The sequence below is a fragment of the Cynocephalus volans genome, chromosome 3 (genome assembly GCF_027409185.1).
Source record: "Cynocephalus volans isolate mCynVol1 chromosome 3, mCynVol1.pri, whole genome shotgun sequence".
Lineage (NCBI taxonomy): Eukaryota > Metazoa > Chordata > Mammalia > Dermoptera > Cynocephalidae > Cynocephalus > Cynocephalus volans.
In genome coordinates, this window is record NC_084462.1 from 133,502,532 (window position 1) to 133,524,679 (window position 22,148).

Sequence of the window (22,148 nt, forward strand, 5' to 3'; positions counted from 1 at the left end):
CCATTTTCCAGTTGTGGCAATTGAGACATAGAGAAATTAGTGACTTGCCTAACATCACACACCTGGTTGTTCAGGACCATGCTCCTTGTGTAAAATGATATACTTGGTCCCCCTAGCTTTGTGGCTCAGGATCTTCTGAGCAAAATGCTACAGCAAGAAGGGGAGAGAAAATCAGGCTGTGGTATATGAGGAGGGAAGAAACAGGGAGGCTCTTAAAGTCAAGGCAAGGACAGTGTCTCCAAGGACAATGTAATTTCTCATCAATGAGGGATTGGTCAGGCTCCCCGGCATCAGAGGCTTTTGTCTGGGGTTTCTTCACTGCAGGGTCATGCTATTCACCTGCCCATAGGGCTGCTGCAGCCCTAGAAAGAAGCCCAGGCTGTCGGGTTGCCAGAGACCTGGCTGGTCTTCTAGCCGGAGGCAAAGGAGGAGGCCATTCCCGGGTAAATTCTCTTTCAAATGACCTTTCTGAGATAAATCCTGTCTATATTAGTGTCCGCCTTCCTCAATATATCTTGTCCGCCTTCCTCAATATATCTTTGCATGCTCCAAAAGACCTGTCCTCTGATATCCTATCAGATATCACATCTTCTATCATCCTTGGATACTGGTGACTGTTGGTGCTTCCTAGGGGGATAGAGTAATTCCTGGTATTGCTTTTCTACAAGGATCCTGTCATTTTGAAAGTGGTGTGATGTTGAATACAGATTGGCTTATCAGCAAAATGCACCTTTTAAAAGTTTATGCAGTGTTTTCCCTGGAGAATACAGCTCTGTTTAATTCAAATAATACATGGGGAATGTTTGGAACTGTGATATGACTGTCAGTTGTTGGAAATTAAAAAGCAGAGAGGACATACACTTCTCTGAATTTTTTTACCTTCCTCTCAGTGTAGTAACAGAGCTACTTAGGTCTCAAACTTTTTCACCATTTATCATTTTTGTTGTCAAAATGATGAATGCCTCTGGTCTAAAATATGCATTCTTACAATCATTTGGTTTAAAAATATATGGATATTTCTAATTAAGGGGTGGCTAGATCAATTAACAAAACTATCTAAATCTGAAGTCAAGCTCTCTTGGTTAAACCCATAATATCAGGTCTCATAGGTTTAGTTTTTAAACCAGTGATTTAAAGCATAATTTAGCTGTTCCTCTGAAGAATTTAACTTAAAAAAAAAAAAAAAGAATCACAATTGGGGATAATTGTTCACATCTGCCTGATGATGTTTCTATTTGAAAAGACATAATAGAATGTAAAATTATGAGTTACAATAGCTTTTGGTTTATAATTAAAATCAAAACAGGAAATTTCAAGGGAATGAAATAACTAGATACTTCTGAAAGGTATTCTTTACATGAGGACTCAAGGTAACATGTTTTACTAGCATTATCAAGCATTCATTCTTTTTTTTCTTATTTTCTCCTGCTTTTGTGCAGGTGAGATGGGGAGGAGGAGATATTTGTCTCTAGTGAGACACTAATTCACTTCCTTATTATTGCTCAGCACTATCTATGGAGCCTGAAATATACAATAAGGGGCCAGAAGGCTTTGGAAGAACTGGAAAAAAAAAAAAAAAAAATCACCAGCCTAGCCTCACCCAGTCACCTGTCCCCAGGCAAAATCACACCCTATCATCCACGATGATTTAGAGAAGACCAAAGCCCTCCCTGGTGCCACGGGCTACAAGTGCCTTATCCACAAAATTGAGAAAGTTAATGCCAGAAGGAAGTTAGAAACTGACTATTGAAGAGCAGACCTGTGTTGGAAAGAACATAGTTCTACAGAAAGACTTGTGAACAAAGATGGGTAAGTATGAATGGGGTCTGGCTGAAGTTGACATAGAAGAAATTCAAGGGTGTGATAAGTTAAAGCAAAGATTCTAATGAAAGGCTAATGTGGTCTAATAAAAGGCAGTAGGTGCTCAGTGAAGGCTTCTTAACTGGAAAAACCAGAAGATGCTGCTCAGATGATGCTCAGGGGGTTAAAAAAAAAACCAGCTTTTGATGTTAAGGGCCTGTGGAGAGAGTAATTGCAGCTTGAACCATGGGGTCTCCTTGGAGGAAGAGGCACCAAGCAGCAGATGTGAACCCAGAAGCTGGGCTTGCTTGTTTCATAGGGTGGGGCAGAAACTGCTAGTTGCCTATCCAGTATTCCCTTTTTTCGTAGTCATACAACTCAGATTTTAATCAGGGTGGCAGTGTGCTCAGCTGAAGGACTACACTTGGCAGCCACATTTGCAGCCTGATGGCCAGTGAGATAAAAGCAGAAGTTGTTGGGTAATTCTTCTGGGAAGAGTCCTTAAGAGAGAATAGACTGACATACTCCTTTCTCCCCTTCTCCATTCCTCCTGTGCCTTCTGGAACAGAAAGATTAGTGTGATGGCTGGAGCTCTAGCTGCCACATTGGACCATGAAGTGATCTTGAAGATGAAAGCAGCCACATGCTAAGAATGGCAGAACAAAAAGACAGAAGAAACCTGGAATCATGAAGACACTGTAGCTTCCATACCAGCCAGACTCCAGCCTTCTTTTTTATGAGAAAGAAATAAGCTTCTATTTTTGTTGAAACTACTGTTACCTCCTCCTCATTCATCTGGAATGTCACAAGCCCAGGATTCTTGGGAAAGCATCGACTGAGGAGTGAAAAATCGGGAAGTTTTTGTTTGTTTATTTGTTTATGTTAAATAAACTATAAGATAAAGGTGATTTTAAATAACAAAATATAGTCTCCAAATTCAGTCATAAAAAGGAACCAAGAGGTTATGCATTATTGCATTATGTATTTATTTGGCTTGGACAAAGAGAAGCTTTATCCTCTCACATAATTGAGACGTCCAGAGGTCAGGTAGGCTTCAGCTGGACAAGTCAATGAAGACCCAGTGTCTTTCTGTCTCTCTCAGTCTGGCATGGTTTTGACTTTATTCCTACGCTGTCTTGCTGGATAATCACAAGATGGCTGCCAAACACAGCCTGAGTTACAGGCGTCCTTGTTCACGTACAGTCAGAGAGAGGAAACTTCTTTCCCAGAAGCCCATGGTAAAGTCTCCTTGCATTGGCCTGCACTAGGTGACCATCCCTAAGCCAACCTCTGGGACAGGAACAGTGGGGTCCACTGGTTGGTTTAAACCTAGCAAGGTCCACCGAGAGAATTGTGACTAGGTTAATCCCTCCCCACTGCATGACTGGGAAGTTTGGGACCCTGCTAGGAAGGAGAAAGAGGGGAACTCAAGTGGGGTGGCCACCATGTCTGCTGTATCTCTCCTGGCTGTCCTCACCAGGTAGTGTTATTTAAAGGACTTCAGTTTTTAAAAAGGCAAAGGTCTTTTTCTCCCAAATTTCATTTTTATTAACATGAAATCCAATATTAGACTTAGTGATTTGGGTAAGGTGTGGGATTTCCTGAAAATCTTTGCTACTCTTAACCTTCACTCATTAGTTCTGCAGTAGATGTTTCTCGCATGCTGGTTATGTGTCATCCACTCTCAGGTCTTGTCTGAGAGGATGAACACATAATAAGCCACTAGGATTAATGGCACTAGCACTTGGGGCACACATACTCTTTATGAAGGTCAGTAAGCAAGTATGGGGGCATGGGAAATAGGACAGGTAAGTTTCAATGTGAGGAGGGAACAGGACTAGGAGGTGGGCATAGGACGATGCCCAGAGAGAGTGCACATCCGTGGGCCCCTCAGCGGGAACTCTGGGTAAGTTGTTGGTTCTGTGAACCTGAGAAAGGGAAAATGGGGTGAGAGGTGCAGTTGGGGACTTAAAGCTCTGATTATTTTGCAGTCTTACCAGGGCTGGCTTTGCAGCTGGGCTTCTGGGTCCTGCTGGTTAGGAAGTCTCCAGGAGGAGGATGAATAGAGTTAGTGGCCCTTAATTTGGGCTCTGGGAGTGTCTGGGGGTAAGATGCTAGGAAGTGAGAATGAAATCTCTGAAGCTCCTAGCAAGAATCTTCCCCAACCCAGATAGTGTGCTGCTCTCTTGACCCTGGAACAGCTTCTCGGGGGTTTTCAGTTTTTCATGACACAATTCTTTTTTTCCTGCAAGAGTCAGAGACTAAGAGCTTCATAACCCAAATAGTTCACAGCATGGTATGTGTCTCTATTTAAAATCATCTCCCATAGGGTTCAATTAACAATGTACATGTCAAATTATGTCACACCCATTACTCGTTCTAATTTGGTCAGGCTGGGTCAGGCAGTCCCTGAACTAAGGAGCCAGCAGACCGACTCATGGCTACTGCGCCCGCACTGCCCTTGGCCTCAGCTGTGTAACATCCCACAGTGCTACAGAAAAGGTCAAGCTCATGACGACAGTGAGCTGTTATCATGCCCTTTATCAGAGCTTTGTCTCTGGAGACTGGACTGTGTGAGTTTGAATCACAGCTCTGTAATTTAGCAGCTGTGTGATCTGGAGCAAGTTCTTTAACTTTTCCACATCTGTGAAATGGGAACACTTATAACACTTCATTTATATTTGTACTTTTTATTTTATTTATATTTATTTCCTTAGGCCTGTAGTGAAGATTTAAATGCAATAATGCATGTAAAATGTCTGACACAATGCCTGGCACATGGTAACAACTCAATACTAGCTGTTTAGTAGTAGTAGCAATATTAGTAATAGTAGTAGTAGTAAATTTTTTATCTTGTTCAGTCCCTCAACATCGGGATTCCTCCCCAAATCACCCTCAGGCAATATTTCACCAGCTCTCCAGAAACTGGGAGAAGACAGGCAGCCCTTCCTGGAAGGCACAGAGGGTAGTCAGAGGATCCACAATGGTATTTTGACGTCAGGATTATTAATATGTGTGGCAGGAGTAACACTGACTTTAAGAATACCTCTCTGTAGGTACAGAAAGCTTCTTTTCCCACCTTGGGGGCTGACAGGATACCTTCGTGTGGTCATTCAACTGATCTGCAGAGCCCCAAAGAAGAAGACATAAGGGTGCCAGCCATTCTCTCCATTTTAAGTTGAGGTAAACTGAGGCACAGAGACATCTCTACACACATGTGTAATACTTTCCTTCACCTTCTCAAGGGACAAGAGAAACTGTGGTAATTATAGAGCTAGAGCAGAATTTCTTGTCCAGGGAGACTTGAGACTAAAGCATGTGGTCACAAACCACAACAGAAGCCAGTATTGGAAAAATTATCTGGCGTTACTTCACGTGCACAAAGACTATGCTTCTCACCCTCTTTCCATGCCCAAGAATCTCTAAAGTAACTCTTGTGATCCCTTTATGGGTATATCCAGGAGCTAGTGTGTTGTAGAAAAAGCTCTGGATTATAGTCAAAAAACCTGTGCTCTAATTCCAGTCCTCCAAGCCATCTGTATGGCCTTGGAAAAGTCACTTAACTTAGAACTGCACTAGGGTACTAGTAGTACTGTACAATGTCAAACCCTAATACTAAATGAAGGATTTGAACTATGTCAGTGGTCCTAAACCTGATATAGTTCATGAGAATCCCTCTGAGTGTGTGTGTGTGTGTGTGTGTGTGTGTGTGTGTTGGATGGAGTGGGGAGCTGGAGCCTAGAAATCTGTATTTTGAAAATGTTCTAGATGATTCTGAAAAGCAGCCACCATTCAGAGCCGTGGAACAGATGCTATCTAGGATGCCTTTAGGGGCTGTAATATTTTCAAAGCACCTTTAGCACATTCCTTACAATTTCACATGATTCAGTCCAAAGGGGCCAGCAGCCCTGAGCGTCAACCCCCATGAGGAATTGTCGTGTGATACCTTGGACCACACAAGCATCGCAGAGCGTCTGGCTAGCTGTGTGGGGGCTGCCTGCATGCTTGGACTCTAGGCCCCCAACTGTTTCTTGACCAATTTGGCTTTGGAGCCTGAGTCTTGGGCTCACCTGGGCCAGCAGTGCCTTGGCTCTGTGACCATCCACTGACTGCTCCTGAAGCTCTGGGGCCTTCTCGCCATTGTGCTGTGGTCTGGAACACCTGCTCTACCTGCCCTGAGTCCAAAGAGCAGGTTAGGAATCCTGGCCAGCCTCCCTTGCCTCCTTCACGTGAGCTTTTGAATTCACAGTCGTGCATCTCTAGCTGTCCCAGACTTACAAAAAGTCCCCATGCTAATGAGGAGCTGTGGAATGCTAAGGCTAAAGCTGTCTTTAGCTCTTCTTTCAAAAGTTTCAATTATAAGTTAATCCTGACATTCTTTGGCTTAGCAAGTGGGGAGGAGGCTTTTGTGTTTGTGTGGGGGCCAAGGCGAGAATAAACTATAGCTCTCAGGGCTGATTTTGAGACAGGAAATGTGTCTAGATTCCCTCTGAGTGGCAGAGAGAACCAGGGAGTGGGGGTGCATGGTGGGAGCTTCGTGTGGCCCCTCACTGCCTACAAGACACCCCCAGTATGAAGAGGGGGCTGCAGGAGTGTGAATTGGGGGAGCAATGAACAGGAGGGGGTGTACCTTGGCTCACGGGGATGGCCATGCTTGCTCTTGTCTATTGCTGCCTTGTAAGAATGAGTCTAGTGTTGGCTAAACTTCTGACTCTTGAAAGAAGTCAGAAATCTCAATTTTAATGGAATTCTCCCAATTCTAAAATGATGACACATTTAATTTAGAAAATTCCTCAGACCAAGCAAATCACATCCTAGAGTTGAGGATGGGTCTGGGTGTGTTCTAATATTCTGCCCCCAGACAACAGAATCCCAAAGGAGATTCTTAAGTCTTAAGAGCCTAAACCCACCTCAGACTTAGTGATTTCTTTTGTTGGAGGAGGAAGGAAGACTCTGGCTTTCTGTAGCCCAAGAAATCCACTTTCTCTAACGCTGTAGAATACCCCACTGCAGTGCCACCGATCAACAGGTGTCACCTTCCTCTCCCTCTGTCTGCCCCTTGCTCCCAATGGTCCCCAGTGAGAGAGAGCCCAGATGGTGCAGACGAGGCCCACTGCCTGGCCCTCCTCAGCTGTGGCATCAAGTACACAAGCTCTCACACCATCTCCTTTCCTTTTCTAGAAAAAATTTCAAACCCAGGTAACAGAGAGATACCTTATAACATGGACAACCTTGAGCTATCATTTATTTTTTAAAGGTAAATCATTTATGTGCTTTGATACTATGTCAGAAACCATTTGTTTTTGACACATGCCACAGTAGATGAGTGGTGAATCCAGAATTTCTTTACAGGAAAATCTTGGGAGTGCCCTTTTGTTTGGGAGCAAGGATTGGCCAAGTAGCTTCTCCTAAAGCTATGGTGTCTGTTCGTTGTATATTAAACTCTTTTTACTTAAATCACACAATTATTTAAAAAACAAATTGTGATGGTTAATTTTGTGTGTCAACTTGACTGGCCACGGGGTGCCCAGATTAAACATTATTTCTGAGTGTCTCTGTGAAGGTGTTTCCAGACAAGATTGCCATCTGAATCAGTGGACTCAGTAAAGTAGATTGCCCTCCGCATGTGAGTGGACATCATCCAGTCCACTGAGGGCCACAGAACAAAAGGTGGAGGAAGTAGGAATTTGCCCCTTTCTTTCTGCCTCTCTGCTTGAGCTGGGACATCTCATCTCACTTTCGCCAGCCCTTGACTGAGAGCTACACCGTCAGCTTCCCTGGTTCCCAGGCCTTCAGACTTGGACTGAATTCTACCACTGGCTTTTCTGGGTCTCCAGCTTGCAGACAGCACATTGTGGGACTTCTTGGCCTTTATAACCACAAGAGCCAATTCCTCATTTTTTATATATGTGAGGACTCTTCAAAAAGTTCATGGAAAGGTTTCATTACCTTTCAATTCCACTATTCCAAGAACTTTTCGAAGTACCCTCATGTATATGTCTCCAACTGGTTCTGTTTCTCTGGAGAACCTCCAGAAGCCAAGCCTTGACCATTGTAATTGGTCACAACACATGCAAAGACAAAAAGATATGTAGAGATCCCCCCTCATTCTAGATGGGGAGATAAATGTCCAGAATGAGGTCCCAGAACAACTCAGGTGCAATGAAGGCCCCACTGCTCAAGAAAGAATTTCAATTTTGAGGTTGAGAATTTTGAGCCTAATGCCTAGAAGTGTCCTGAGCCAAGAAGATGTATTCTGACCACCAGGCTGGGTCATTCTGAATAAAACCAAACCTCTGCTTCTTGGCAAAGGTCAGTGGTAACATCAGTAACGTCTCAGACACCTGCCCCATGGCTTCTTCTGCCAGGCAGCCAGATGGCTCATTCTGACCAACATGCAGCCCTCCAAGCCCAGTACCCTAGTTTGCTGGCTACAGATGGCCTAGGGGACAGACCCATTGCTCAGAGTGTATCCCAGAGGCCATTTGGGGATTAGCAAGCTCAACAGACACCAAGGGCGATTTCCTTAGATCTGTGTTGGCCCAGCTTAGAGTTTACTTCTAAGCGACTTCTGAAGTCTAGAAAAGTAGAACAAAATGAAATACTCATTACTTGCCAGGAAGTGGTTGAATTCTTTTTGTTACCATAATGCTACTATTTTGTATTATTTCAAGTAAGTGATCGGGTTGTAACTCAGAAGGTTTCAATAGTTTAAAATAAATAAATAAGCAAACAAACCACTGACCTTTCACTAAATTGGTGGTTGTCATCACACTTAATAACACATCATTCCCTTCTCGAAAACCCATCATCAGCAACTGGCAGGAACTCCTACCGTTTTTGCTTAAATTTATCTGAATAGATGGGTTGACTGCAAGTTTTTTTCTTTGACTTTTAAGCAGTACCAATTCAACATTGGAAAGAATGTGATGTTTACAGCTTATATTTCTTCCTAGGAACAAGGAAATCTGACAGGACACACACACATACAACATAGACCTGCCTTTGGAGTTACGCACAATGATTTTATTTTTTTAAGTTGGAATGTGTGTTTGGGTGAGGTGGGACAAGAAAGCTTGTCCTGAAGAGGAGGTGGTCCCCACTGAGGCTCTGTCTGTCCTAGGCCACCTCCCTGCAGTCTCCCTGGGTGCGTGGTGTGTTCAAGGTCACTGCTGTTTCCACCTGCCTCCGGAGCTCACCCGCTGTGCTTCTTCTGGTGCCTCATGAGACTGGCTGGTCAGGAAGTCACAGCCACAGCAAAGAGGCTCCGTGTTGAGCATCTTCAATGGCCTCAAAGAGAGGCCAGAGGCAGATGGTGACATCCAATGTAGGTCTGAGGTTTGGGGCCACTTCACAGCTCAACCATCTTTGTACTTTTAGTTTTGGCTTAGAACTCCGGGGGATTTCTTTGCCTCAAATAGCCTTATTGGTCTGCAAATCTCCTGAAGGTTCATCTGGTTTGCTATGTCTTAGTCTGTTCAACAATGATGGTAAGATGGTGGACGAGACAAGAGGTTTGGTAACATCAGTTCCCAGTGACATGAGATGTAGACAACAGATGTACAGTTTCTCAACATGCGTTTGGCCTAAACACTTGCACACACTCTATCCTCAGCACAGAAAATGACTTCCCTATTTTTTTTTTCTTTTAAGGAATGACGGTAATGTGACAAATGCAATCACCTGAGAAGCTCTACTGTTTTCCAGGCATTGTTACAAAACCATGACATTCCATGTCAGAGAGCCCCTGTTCTCTAGAGTTTACAATTTAGTGGAAAGAGATTTTTGTTAAAAAGTACAAACCCAAATTACTCTTGCTTCTCATGGTAGGGACCTTATATCCACAGAGGAGTGGCAGCTGCTAATGGGGCACACAGAGCCATAGGCTCAACTTGGTTTGTACCTTCCTGACATCAAAGGTCCTCAAAGATCTGGAGGGAACATTATTATAATTTTTTTATGAAAACCACCACAAACCTAAATAATGTATAAAAATCTCATAGCTCACTCCGTCCAGGATTGCGGCCCCTTGTCCGCCCTCAGTGGAAACCGGCTGCTGCTTCAGAGCAGGGACAAGGACACAGAGGAGGAAGGGAGGAAGCAGGGCAGCCAGAGAGGCGGCCGGAGGAGGGCAGGGCCAGGGCGTTGCTGTGGAAGCCCACAGGCCCTAGCTTAAAGGTAGAAACACAGAAATGCCTTGTAAAGTTCAGCAGCTCTTTCTGCTGTTTCAGAAATGGAGAAACATTCACCAGAAGCTTCAGATTGGGAGGAGACACAGTCTTTGAAGCAACCTAGGGCTTCTCAGCTGTGGCCTTGTCTGCTTTGAAGTTCTCAGTCCATTCTCCCCAGGAAGTGGGGAGGTTCTCAAATAATTGAAGCAGAGACGTTTCATAGAACAGAAAGCCGAGGGAGGCAGGCTGAGCCCTCCAGCTCGGCTGCCTGGCGGGAAGCTCTGCTGAGTAACTTTGGTTTTAGTTGGAAACTTTCTGTCGTGTTCCTGTCAGGGCAGGGCGGGGAGCGTGGGCTGTGCCGTGGCCTGTGGGTTAGATTTCCTCCTTCCTTGCTGTGGACGGGGACGGTGGGGTGGGGAGATGAAGCAATGGATGAGTGGAGGACTGACCTTGAGAGGAGGTAGAGGTCACCACAGAGGGTTTCAAATTCACAAAGGCATTTCTGTTATGGGGAGGATGAGGTGCACTGGAGATTCCAGAGGAGGGACCCACCCAGGCCTCCAGACTTGTGGCTTTAATTATCCAGTTAGTCATTGGTTTACTGTCATCCAAGTTTAATAAGCTTGACTCTTGACTGTGACCTGTTAGCAAAAAACGATGTCCAGGCTTTTTTTTTTTTAAAGCCACTTGGAGAAGTGGGGACTGCCTACCTTCTCTTTTCTTTTCTTTCTTTGGAGCTGTGATCGTGAACACAGGCCCTCAGGCATTGGCCAGTCCGGTTAATCTGGAAAATTTTAAGAGCCAACAGTTTATAACTGCTCCAAGAGAAGTTTCACTACCACAGAGAACCTGGAGAGCAGACCCAGATTTACAAGCCTGGGAGGGTGTGGGTGAAGCACTGGAACCCTGGCAGTCGCCGGGTTACTCGCCCAGTTTTACACGGGAAGCGGCAGAGCCCTGTCGTCCCTGGGAGAAATGGGTGTGTTTGGGTGGCAACCTCCTGGCTAGGAATAGGCAGGGTTTTGTACCCCTGACATTGGAGCAAAGCCTGGAGCTCAGCGTGCACAGCTTGGGCTTCCATTTTGAGAAACCTGATCCCTAGATTGGAACACTGACTGCTCTTTGTGTTTTGCACAACAGAAGAGTACTGCTTCTCGCACAGCTCGGCTCAGCTTGGCTCAGCGAGTCTTCCGGCTTCATCTTCCCTCTTGAGCACCTGATAGTTGTCAGTTTACTGTGACTCACTGCCATTATATCTCCCTGGGCTTATATTTATTTCCAGCATCTTACCAGAACTGCCGTGATCCATCTCCTAAGCCAGGCTTTCCACACAGAGGCTGCCAGGACAGCAGGAGAGGAGACCCAATCCATCTGTCAGCATTTGAATAATTTTGTCCACACATTCTTCTCTTCCAAACACCTGCGCTATTTTCGGTTCCCTGAACCATGCATGCCAAGGCGCCGGCCGGACTGCTCCCTCTCAGGAGCAGGACGCATCACGTCACCTCGAGCACCCAAGGAGCCCCAGCACACTGGTTGCTTTGTGAGATCATCTTTGCAGCGGTTCCCTGAAGCTCTGGCCTCCTTCCTGGTGTCTTCACACATTCTAGTTTGCCAGAGTTCTGAAGGTGTTTCAATTCAGTAAAAAGAGAAGGGCCTTCTGACTGCTCACCTCTGTGCTTCATGCTACGGGGATACAAAAGTCCTCAGAGGGCGCTCTGGGGAAGACTGTGTAGTCCAGAGGTATCCAAGGGGGGTTCCACCCAGAGGGAGTCCTAACGAGAGAAAGCATTCCATGGTCAATTAAATGTGGGAATCTGCACACTCCATCCTCCTCTTGGTGATTCAAAACAGATACAGTATTTATATATTAAAGGTTCTGAGACGTCCTGTAAGTAAATCCTGTTCCTTTTTTAATCTCAACCCACCACCTCCCAAACCCAGAATAATACTATACCAATAATACCATGGAACTCTTTTCCTATAACATATACTTGCATCTCAAGGAGCTAATGAATGCCTTTTGGGATATATTTTAGGAAATGATCTAACTGGTTTTCAACCTCAGTCTCTAGATGGTGTTTGGACATAGATGGGAGCATTTTGGGTTGGCACAAAGACGGGGCGGGGGGTGGGAAGGTGGGCAGCTAGTGGTGGTAAACTTCCTGCGATACATCCGGGTCCTAATCCAGGAAGAACTGACCCAATACCCACAGCGCCCCTCCCCCCCCACCGAGAAGCAGTGTGTGGGCACCGGCTCAGCCTTGCGTTTTAAAAAGTCCCCTCTGCGGGTTCAAACACTCATGCCCTTCCTGGTCCCCTGGCTCCTTGCTGCCTCTAGCTGGGATGACTGCATAGACCCCCTAGTTCCTGCAGTGACTTCATTCTTGGCTTTCGTGGATCTGGTCTGAGTTGGAGTTGACAGAAGCAACCGGAGGGCAGGGCTCCACGGTTCCATCTACTCGGAGACGGAAGAAAGGCGTCCAAGTGGCCCCTGGGGAATAAAGAGGAAGCGGTTCACCTGAACACCTGTTCACCTCTCAGGGAAAAGGGGACCGGTGGCTCAAGCCTAAGAGAAAACACCGGGGGCTTACTTAGCCCAGGTCAGGCTGCTTGGGAAGGAAAGCGAGAGTGGAGGGTGAAAGCCTCCGTCTTCCTGGGGAAACGCAGCGGAGACACCAACATCCACGATCTGCGACTCGAAGTCAGGAGATGCAGTGTGTCCCCGCTTTTGTCAAAACAGAAAACGCCCATGGCAACGGGCAAGCGTGGCCTGAAGCGGCAGAGTGTGTGTTTAACAAAACAAGGGGTGGCTCGCTGACACAGCCACCCCGGGGGGATCCCGGCCCTGAGCCCGCGAGGCGCAGGTCCTCGGGGCGGGCCCGGCGGATGGCGGCGAGCGGGTCCCGCTTCCGGGTGCGGGCACCGCCCTGCGGGGAGGGAGGAGCCGGCCTGAAGGGAGGGAGGAGCCGGCCTGAGGGGAGGGAGGAGCCGGCCTGCGGGGAGGGGGGAGCCGGCCTGAGGGGAGGGAGGAGCCGGCCTGCGGGGAGGGAGGAGCCGGCCTGAGGGGAGGAGCCGGCCTGAGGGGAGGAGCCCCGGCTGGCTGGGCGGGGTCCCCGAAGCCCGCGATCAGCCGCCGCTCCAGCGCGGGCGGGAGAAGCGAGCGGTGCGGTGGAGCTGAGGAAGTTCGCCGTCAGCCTCCCGGTGACTCCCGTCCGCACTCGACTGAAGAAGGGCAGCCTGTAAACACCTCGAGGCTCAGTTCAGGCCGGCTCCCATCTCCGTCTTCCTCACCCGCCTGTAGAGACGCACGATTGGGGGTTGGTCTCTGGAGGAGTCAAAATGAGCCTCTTCCAGCCCAGGAACATTTGCACAGACATCGCTTGGTGCCTGCTTCGCCCTTCCTCTTTCTCTTTTAGGATTAGTGTGCGGAAAGAGAAGTGGTGCATATTTTTATGTCGAAAATGAACTTTTGGGCAAAATTCTGCCAACTGTGTAGTTCAATATCCTATTCTATAGATGAGGACATTGAGATCCAGTGCGATCAGATTTCAGGTCACTGCTGAGAGCTGCCAAGACAGGTTGAAAACCTGGTGTCCCCACTCTTTGGGTGTTATGTCTCCCACATTTACGATGGTTTTCCCTTCTTTGATATCCACTGAAGAAAAATGTTGGTTTTTCCCTCTGTTAAGAAGAATTATAAAAACATGGGGGGAAAAGCAAAAGTCCTTTCAATATTAAATTAAAGCAATGTCTAACAAGTCCAGCTGGGAGTCATGTGACTCTCTAGGGGAAGGTAACTTTGACTTACTATTTACTACTAGAGTCCAGACAGTCATAACTGTAAAATTAGATGACACTGTGTACACTGTTAAAATATAAATGATTTTTCTGTTCGGTAAGATGCAAATGATTTCTATCTGATAGAAAAAATAACCCAAAAGGTTACAGTTTTGTGGTCTTGTAGGACATTAACCAGTTTTGTATATAATTTTGTAATCTTACTTCAGCATTCTTTTTTGTTCTTTGAGTTCTCAAAATCTTTGTTCTATACCCTCTTTTGAATCAGGTTTGTCACCCAGCAGATCCCCTCAATAATGAATTACTTAAATCATTGACACATACTCACCATCTCTTGTCAAGGCTTTCATATTCCTGTCCCTGTAAAGTACCCACCAATCTACCATCAGCTTGAAATGCACACTAAACACCCGTTGTGGATTTTCTGTCCCGAGTAGTTCCTCTGAAGCATACGATGGCATTGGTGGGACCTACAGATGTATGGGGGTAGTTCAAAAAGTTCGTGGAAAAATAGAATAAATAATAATATGAATCTTTCCATGAACTATTTGATGTACCCTTGTATACTCCCCACCTTTGCAGAGTTAAAGAAACCTTTATTATTATCAGAAATAAGCTAAAATTGTCAGAACTTTACAAACTCAATCTGTTATTCCAAGTAATCTTTGTCCCTCCCCCTTCACATTTTAATCATGCCATGTCACTGATCTGGGGCTGGGGGCTCTGGACCTCAAGACACTTGCTATGCCCTCAGCCCTTGCTTAGAGCCTCTGCCTATACACAGAGTCATCCACATAAGCCCACCACTCTGGGCATAGCTGAAAGAACTGTGGCCGAGCACCTGAATCGAGCAGCAGCCCACGTACTGGTTGGTCAGCCCAGTGAGACCAGTGAGATCCTCTATCTTGGCAAATTTGACAAGGAAACTTAAAGTGAATGCTTGATAGTGAAGAAGACAAATAAAGCAGGGATTTGAGGTCATGAAGCAGCAGTCACTTAAATAAGCAGCTGAAAGAGCAGTGTTGTGGCAGAGGATACCCAAGTTGCCCCACTGGCCGAGCATGGAGGCACGGCTGGATGGACCCTACTGCTGAGCTGGCAAGGAGATGGAGTGTCTGGTTTTAGAGCTGTGTTTGATCTTGAAAGACCTCTTGGTTCCTGAGCTACATCCTGGGCTCTGCTGTTCCTATTCCTCCCAACAGGTCAACCTGTGTGGCTTTTCCTGGGCTGCCATCAGACTGGTCACTTGGTTTATGGCCCTTACTTTCTTGTCCATGTGTGGCCTTAAAATAAACCTCATAATGCCTGAGGGAACCTGGGGGGGGTCTCTGCTGTTGTAACTCGCCCTCTTACCTTTTCTAATAACTTAGTAAGTTAACTAATAATAACAGAATTATTACCTTTTGTTCAGTCAACTCTTCCCAGGTTCAGCAAGGATTTTCTAGGAAAGGATAAGTTTCCTTGGTTGGACCTGCCCTTCTTCTCTGTCTCTCTCCATTCATTTATGTTTGATCATTCATTCATTCTCTCCGCAAGGGCACTATGGATTCTAACATGAGTAAGACAACATGCTTTGAAGAAGCTCACAATCTTGCAAGTGCAGTGGTATAGGAGTGGGGTCGGTGCAGGTGTGAGGTGGGAGGATGGGTGCTATGTGCATCCCGAGGTGGGAGTGTTAGACCTGGGGTGTCAAGGTGGGGGTGAGGAAGGGTGCTCTCCCGCTCATGGCCTGCATTGGCAGCTCTTCTTCCTGGCTCCCCCACTAACGTTGGCTTTCATGCCTCTGGCCTGGAACCACGTGTAACCAAAGCCACATGTTCAACTTGGATTTATTAAATGGTGGCCTCAGCAAAATTTCTGGTGCTGCTTCTGATGCTTTTGTGCTATAATGTCTTTAATATTTGTTACTGTGTGTTGTTTGTTATGTTTAACCCTGTGGCTCAGATTCTATTAGTCTGTAAAGTTTAAATGTTGAGAAACTTCTGGTCATGAATTTTAAAAATAAGGATTATTTTTGGTTTATTCTGTGAGAACACATCTTCTCTCCTCTAGGTTGGACTTAAGAGAGTCTTCAGTCTTAATTTTTCTGGGAGATAGCTGTAATCATAACTGATTTTATGGTGAAAGACAAGGCTGTGCTATAAATTCAAAGTCCAAATCCTCTGTTCTCAGCCCCATACTACAGAAAAAAATTAAATTCCCAATCCAGTTTCTAATTCCAAGTGTCCAGGCACCCAGGATGGCAGGGAGAAGGGAAAAGGAGATGCCCTTATCTGGGGACGGGCATCTCAGGCTCGGCTCAGCTCCTCCTCTTTCCAGGGGCCACACTCGGGCCATGCCTTGAGCAGGAAGGTGAGGCAGGCAGCGTGGAAGTGAACCCAGCTGTGTTCTCTGGGCTGCAGAGCTTTGCAGAGAAATGGTCCTGCCGCCCTGGCCCGTTTCCCTGTCTCCAGCAAGGACCAGCACCAGGCGGGTGACATCATGGCAAGTTTGGTCATTTTTATTTGGGGGGTGTCATAGTGACAAAGAGTCCCTATGACCTTGTGTAAGTCCCCTAACAGCAGGTCTGTCTAGGCTTCCTCCTCTGCAGTGCAGCCAAGAGGGTACCTGCTTCCTTAGGTGACCTTGGGACAGAATGGGGGGCACATAAGGCCCACCATCTTCCTAGTGGCAACCCTGGGTATAACTTCCTTTGGAGAGTGGGCAGAGATTGCCCTCCTGATCCTCAGAACTTTAAATTGGGCTGGGGCAACTTTCAGACACAACAGGGCACTCCTGTCTAGGTGGATTCAATGTTTTCCTTAAGGTATTCCATCAAGGCATTCCCTGAGGCCTCCGGTCCCTGGTCAGGGTGGGGTGGGGTGGAGCCCATGTGGACAGCTGTGTTCCCCACCTAGCTAAGTGCCTGAGGAGGGAGATCTACCCACACATCCCGCTGCGCTGGATCTGCAGGGAGCTGAGTTTCCCCTGGGACACACCAGACATGGGCCCCTGATCCCCTGCCTAGCTGCTTCTTGCATCCAGCCCTTGTGGTCAGGGGGATTGTGCCAGATTTCGAATAAGAAATTATGATTCAGTAGACATTCTTCTACATATTTCTAAGACCCTTGTCTCACTGTATAGCAGATGAACACCCTCTTAGCACCACCTCCCTTGTCTAACCCAGAACCTTCTAGTGCTCAGCTTGGAAAAAAATGAATTGCTACCCTTGGAGGCTCCATCCACCCTCCCCTCTTCTGGTTTCCCTTCCTGTGTCTCTCCTGTGTGTGTCTCATAAAGAGCTCTGAAATTAGTAAACCAAGATTGCTTCCTGGGTAGGATCTATGAAATCCAGGTGCCCCTGGATGTAACAGGGAAAACACCCTTTGCTTCAGCTGCTCAGCATTGTCCTGATTTTCCCTGGCATGTTGCCTCTCCCATACTCGCTGAGCTCGTGGTTCTGGTGAGGCCGAGCTCACCCAGACTCAGGACTGACACATACCCCAGGCTGGCCAATCAACAACGCACTCAGGGATGGGTATACAGCCCAAGTCAGTCCCAGGATTTTTGCTATAACTATTGGAAAAGAGGGTCTGGCTTTCCACAGGGCCTGCTCACCTGTTCTATTGTGACCCTATGGTTGCTAGTGGCCATCTTACCACTCTTTGGGGAGGGAGAGCTATAGAGAAGAAAGTAACTCTGAGGGAGTCCTGACACCATCCAAGCCCCTATACTTCCAGTCATGTGAACTGACAGATGATCTTTTTTGCTTAAGTCCTTTTGAATTAGAGTTTATAGTAATTGCAATTTAAAGAGACCTGACTACAGCTGGCTGAAGTATAAACTGACTTCTAGTGATCAAAAGCAATGTGTTTCTTCAGGTAAGGGAGAGAGAAAAGAGGCAGGGAGAAAAAATAACAGAAAAACCTAAGCGGTGAGGATAGTCTGTAAAATGCTGCCGTATGCTTTCTCACTCTTTATCGAAACATTCCCCTCCCTCCGTCATAACCATGTGATCTGTCTCCATGCTTTTAGCAACACACCCTTGAAAAGGAGACTCCAACAGACTCACTCTGGTCACACAGAATTTTTAGACCACACAGGTTTTCTCCCCAAGGATTCCTTCCATGTTTGAATGTTCCTCCCTCCCAGAGATGATCAGCAGTGCCACGGGGACTGGTGGTCTGGGCTGCAAGTAGGAAAATAATTCTTGGATTAAGTGCTCCACTTCCAGAAGTCTTCAAACCTTCAGGCTGAAGTTGACTTCAGCAAGACAATCAACCTCATGCCCCACCCGGGTGCCAGTGAGAATTAGATTCAGCTTTTAATGACCCTGCCCTCCAGCCCCAAATGGTTTAAACGAGATAGAAATCTCTTTCCTTCTTTCGTAAATGAAGTCTAGACTTAGGCTTCATGATGTTGTCTTTTCACCCTGCTTTCTCACCAGCTTCAGTATTTGGCATATGCATCCTGCTCCTCCCTCCCCTACTCTCCCTCCTCCCCACCCCCACATGCCACTTTCACTCACATCATTGGACAGAACCCAGAGACGCAACCAGCAAGGGAGGCTGGAGAAGAAATCCTTTATTCTGTGTGCCAGCTAAATATTGGGGGCCCATTACTGGGGAAGAAGAGTAAAATGGATACTCGGGGATAGCTGGAGTCTCTGCTATATCAAGTTACCACAGCTAAAAACCTCACAGCAATAGCTCCACGGCTGCTGATGCAAATGAAGACCACTGGGGAAAAGAATAATTAATTCCATACACATCAGTGAAGACACTCTTCTGTTACAGATGCTAAGAGAATGGCTTGGGACCACCTGGGACAAATTTCCCCATCATTATCTGTCCTGATCCTTCAGAGGTCACCACCCTTAGGGTATAAGGCCTCAAATTCCATTTCAATTTCTCAAGGACAGCTGGACGTACAATGTTATTAGGTCTGCTGAAACATTTAGGAAAATTCCAGGGAGCCAGAGATCAGGCGAGGGAGCTGTGTGCCAACTTGACCTTAAAGTGGGAAGTGATTCTTGATTTGTTTCACTACCAGTAGATATTAAGGGTCTATTTATAAATAAGTGGACTGTGGAATTCCACACAGGGTTGTTTGATCTCAGAGCTCCTTCTGCAAGAACTGTAACTGAATTCTCCAAACACCACATTGGCAGGTCATTAACAACCATGTGACAAACTATCTTTTAGGAAGGAACCCAACTTCCCCGTTCACTAGTTAACACTTGCAAAGTCCTCACAGTGCTAGCTGGTATGTGGTAGGGACTCAGTAAATATTAGTGAAATATAGGCCTAAGCACTCTGGGTAAGAAAAGCCATTATTATTATTATTATGAAATATTTGTTACACATCTACTACACATAAGGGACTTTTCTAAGCACTGTGGATGGTCACAGATGAAAAAGACACTGTCCAGCCCTCAAGGAGTTTATAATCTACAAGAGAAAATAAAAATAATTATAGAAGGCTGTTTATTTCATGTTAATTTCCAAAAAAAAGAAAGAGCAAAAAATAATCAGTGAAGAACCTGGATGTCCTGCATTTATAATTTTCAGTGTCTTTGAAGAGGCTGGTTTCTAAATCCCCATATCTGCCTCCTGGAAGACGGTAAGGATGAGATGAAGTTCACGTGGGCCAGGGCTTGGGGACTCATAGGAAGAATGCTGTCCTTGAAAACAGCAGCAGTGATGCCTTCTGTTTATTCCTATCACCTGCTTCCTACCTGAGCCCCTGACTCATTTTACCCCTCTTCAAGGCACGACAACTACCTTTGTTTCTTCCCAGCTCCCTCCCTCTCTTGTATTCTGTGCTGCTGGAAGCAGTAATGTCTGGGTCACGTGAGTTCCCCCAGAACTGGTTTTACATCAAATCTTTCTTGGGAATGCAGGATTGAAATATCTGGCTTTCCAAAGTGGCTGTTTTGTTTTGAATTCATCTTCACTCAAACTTTCCTTAGGGAAAATGATGAGAGAGAGACAGCGGGCAGGATAAAATGCCCATGGGAGAGTAAAACAAGATGCCAGGAGGCCTAGGGGGAGAAAGAAGATCTCCAGAGCCTGATCTCTGCTGCCACACACTGTGGGCGGCTCTGACCTCTGGGCACCCATGTCCTCCTGTCTGAGGCTTTCGCAGCCACGACCCCTGCTCTAGGCTTATGCTCTTCCCACTGTATGGCAAGTTAGCTGTGCCCAGCAAACTATGGCCTAGATCAATGGGGACTTCAAAACCATCCACATCTGTGTTTCATTCATTCACTTGCTCATTTATTCATTGTATGTTCATTCAATGTTTATTGAGCACCAATAGGTGCCATCTGGAAATCTTCTCTCCATTTGCTATCAGGAAGGGTTTGTATTTGCATCTCCTTTTCTACGCAATTAGTTTCATTTCCCAAGAGTGGTTTTGGAGTTGAATGCAGATATTACTCAGAACTTTTTCTAATAGCAGTATCTCAATTCCTCAGGGAGGCACCCACTTCTCCAAAATAGCATTCCACATTTGCCCCAGGTTGGCATCCATCTCCTTGTGCATCCTCACAGCTATTAAAAAGGACCATAAGCATCTTCGCACAGTCCCAGTTTATCCCCAGGGAAATCAAAGAGGCCTGGATATAACTAACAAAGACTCTCTGTGTCAGTGGGGCTGAGTCATCTCACGGGTCTGAAATGTAACTTCCTCCCCTGGGGGCCAGGGGGACAGAATCCGAAAGGCTAGAAGGATGGATCAAAATGAAGATAAAATTTAAAAGGAATAAAAGAAGAGTTTTGTTCTTAATAATTAAAAGGAGAAAAAAATGATGAAGGAAGAAGGAATCCATCCCACTTGATGGCGTTGTATGTGAAACCAACTTAGGGATTTGGGTCAACTGCAAGCTCAGAGCGAGCTAAGGGCTAACGTGGTAGCCAAAAACCTGAACAACCTTCCACTGTGTTGACAGAGTCACAAGTGCCTAGGGAAGGGGATGGCAGCCCCCTGGGCTTGTCACAGGTCAAGTCATATCTAAAATGTGAGGCTTAGTTTTGGGTCCACGTTTTAGGAGACACTTTAACATACGGGAAGATCCCCAGAGGAGGGTGGTGTGAGTGTGGAAACCCACACCACATGAGAAACCATTGATGTTCAAATAGAAATGACTTGTGAATATGACAAACTTCTTCAAATATTTGATTAGTGAGATGGAAAAGGGAGGCTGGAGGACTGGAGGCTGAGAGGGGCTTCATCGTGATTTGGCTGTTGTAGAGACCTTCCAATGTGGACTTGCACAGCTTCGGGCCCCTCCACCTCAAAATTTGATCTGTGTCTCCTGTCCTCCTGTCTCAAAGGAAGAATCACTCCTCCTTCCAGAGGGTGACCTCATCTTCTCCTGTCTCCTGTGGGACATTCTCCCTCATATTTCCTTCTTCCCATGAGCCTGCAGATATGAGGAAGATGATGATTTGGGTACTTGTTATACGCCAGATGCATAGTGATTAATCTGTGATTAATCCTCACACCAACCCAATGAAGTAGGTGATACTCTTTCCACTTACAGATAAGGAAACTGAGGCTTAGTTCGATGACATTCTCAAGCTCACACAGTTGCCAAGTGGTGTAACTGGGACTCAATTCCATCTCCAACCTCACTTGCTTTCAGGCTGTTAAACCTTTCCTCTCATTCCCAGCCAAATGGTTTTAAAGAATCACGTCTACTCCCTCTTCTTTTATTCATTCAGCCTGCCGCAGTCTGCTTTCTGCCCTCACCTCTGCAGAAACAGCTCTCCCGACGGTGACCTAACAGTGAGCCCACAGCCTCTCGGCGGTTCTCATGCCCCTCCTTTGGGCACCCACGTTGAGACCACCCCCCCTCCCTCCCACACCTCGCTAAGCTCATCCCTCCTCCACTCTGCTCTCATCCTCGAATCCTCATCTCAGGTCCCTCCTTCCAAGTGCCACTGGCCATTTTAAAGGATCTGAGGACTCAGCTGAAGTTGGAAACCAGGAATCTGTGTGTGAGACTTCCCTGGTAGGTATAGGGGTATGATCAGATTGTGTCCTCCCCAAAATTGATAGGTTGAAACCTGATTGCCAATGTGATAGTATTAAGAAGTGAGGCCTTTAGGAGGTGATAGGTCCTGATGGTGGAGCCCTCATGAGTTGGATAATGACCTCATGAACGAGGTACAGGGCTGTTGGCCCTTTTGCCCTTCCCCTCTTCTGCCATGTGAGGACACAGCAAGAAGGCCCTGGAGGAGGAACAGGCCCTCATCAGACACAGGATCTGCCAGCGCCTTGATCTTGGACTTCCCAGAACTGTGAGAAAATAAATTTCTGTTCTTTATAAATTATCCAGTCTGTGGTATTTTGTTATAGCAGCATGAACAGACTGAGGCAAGGGGTAAGACA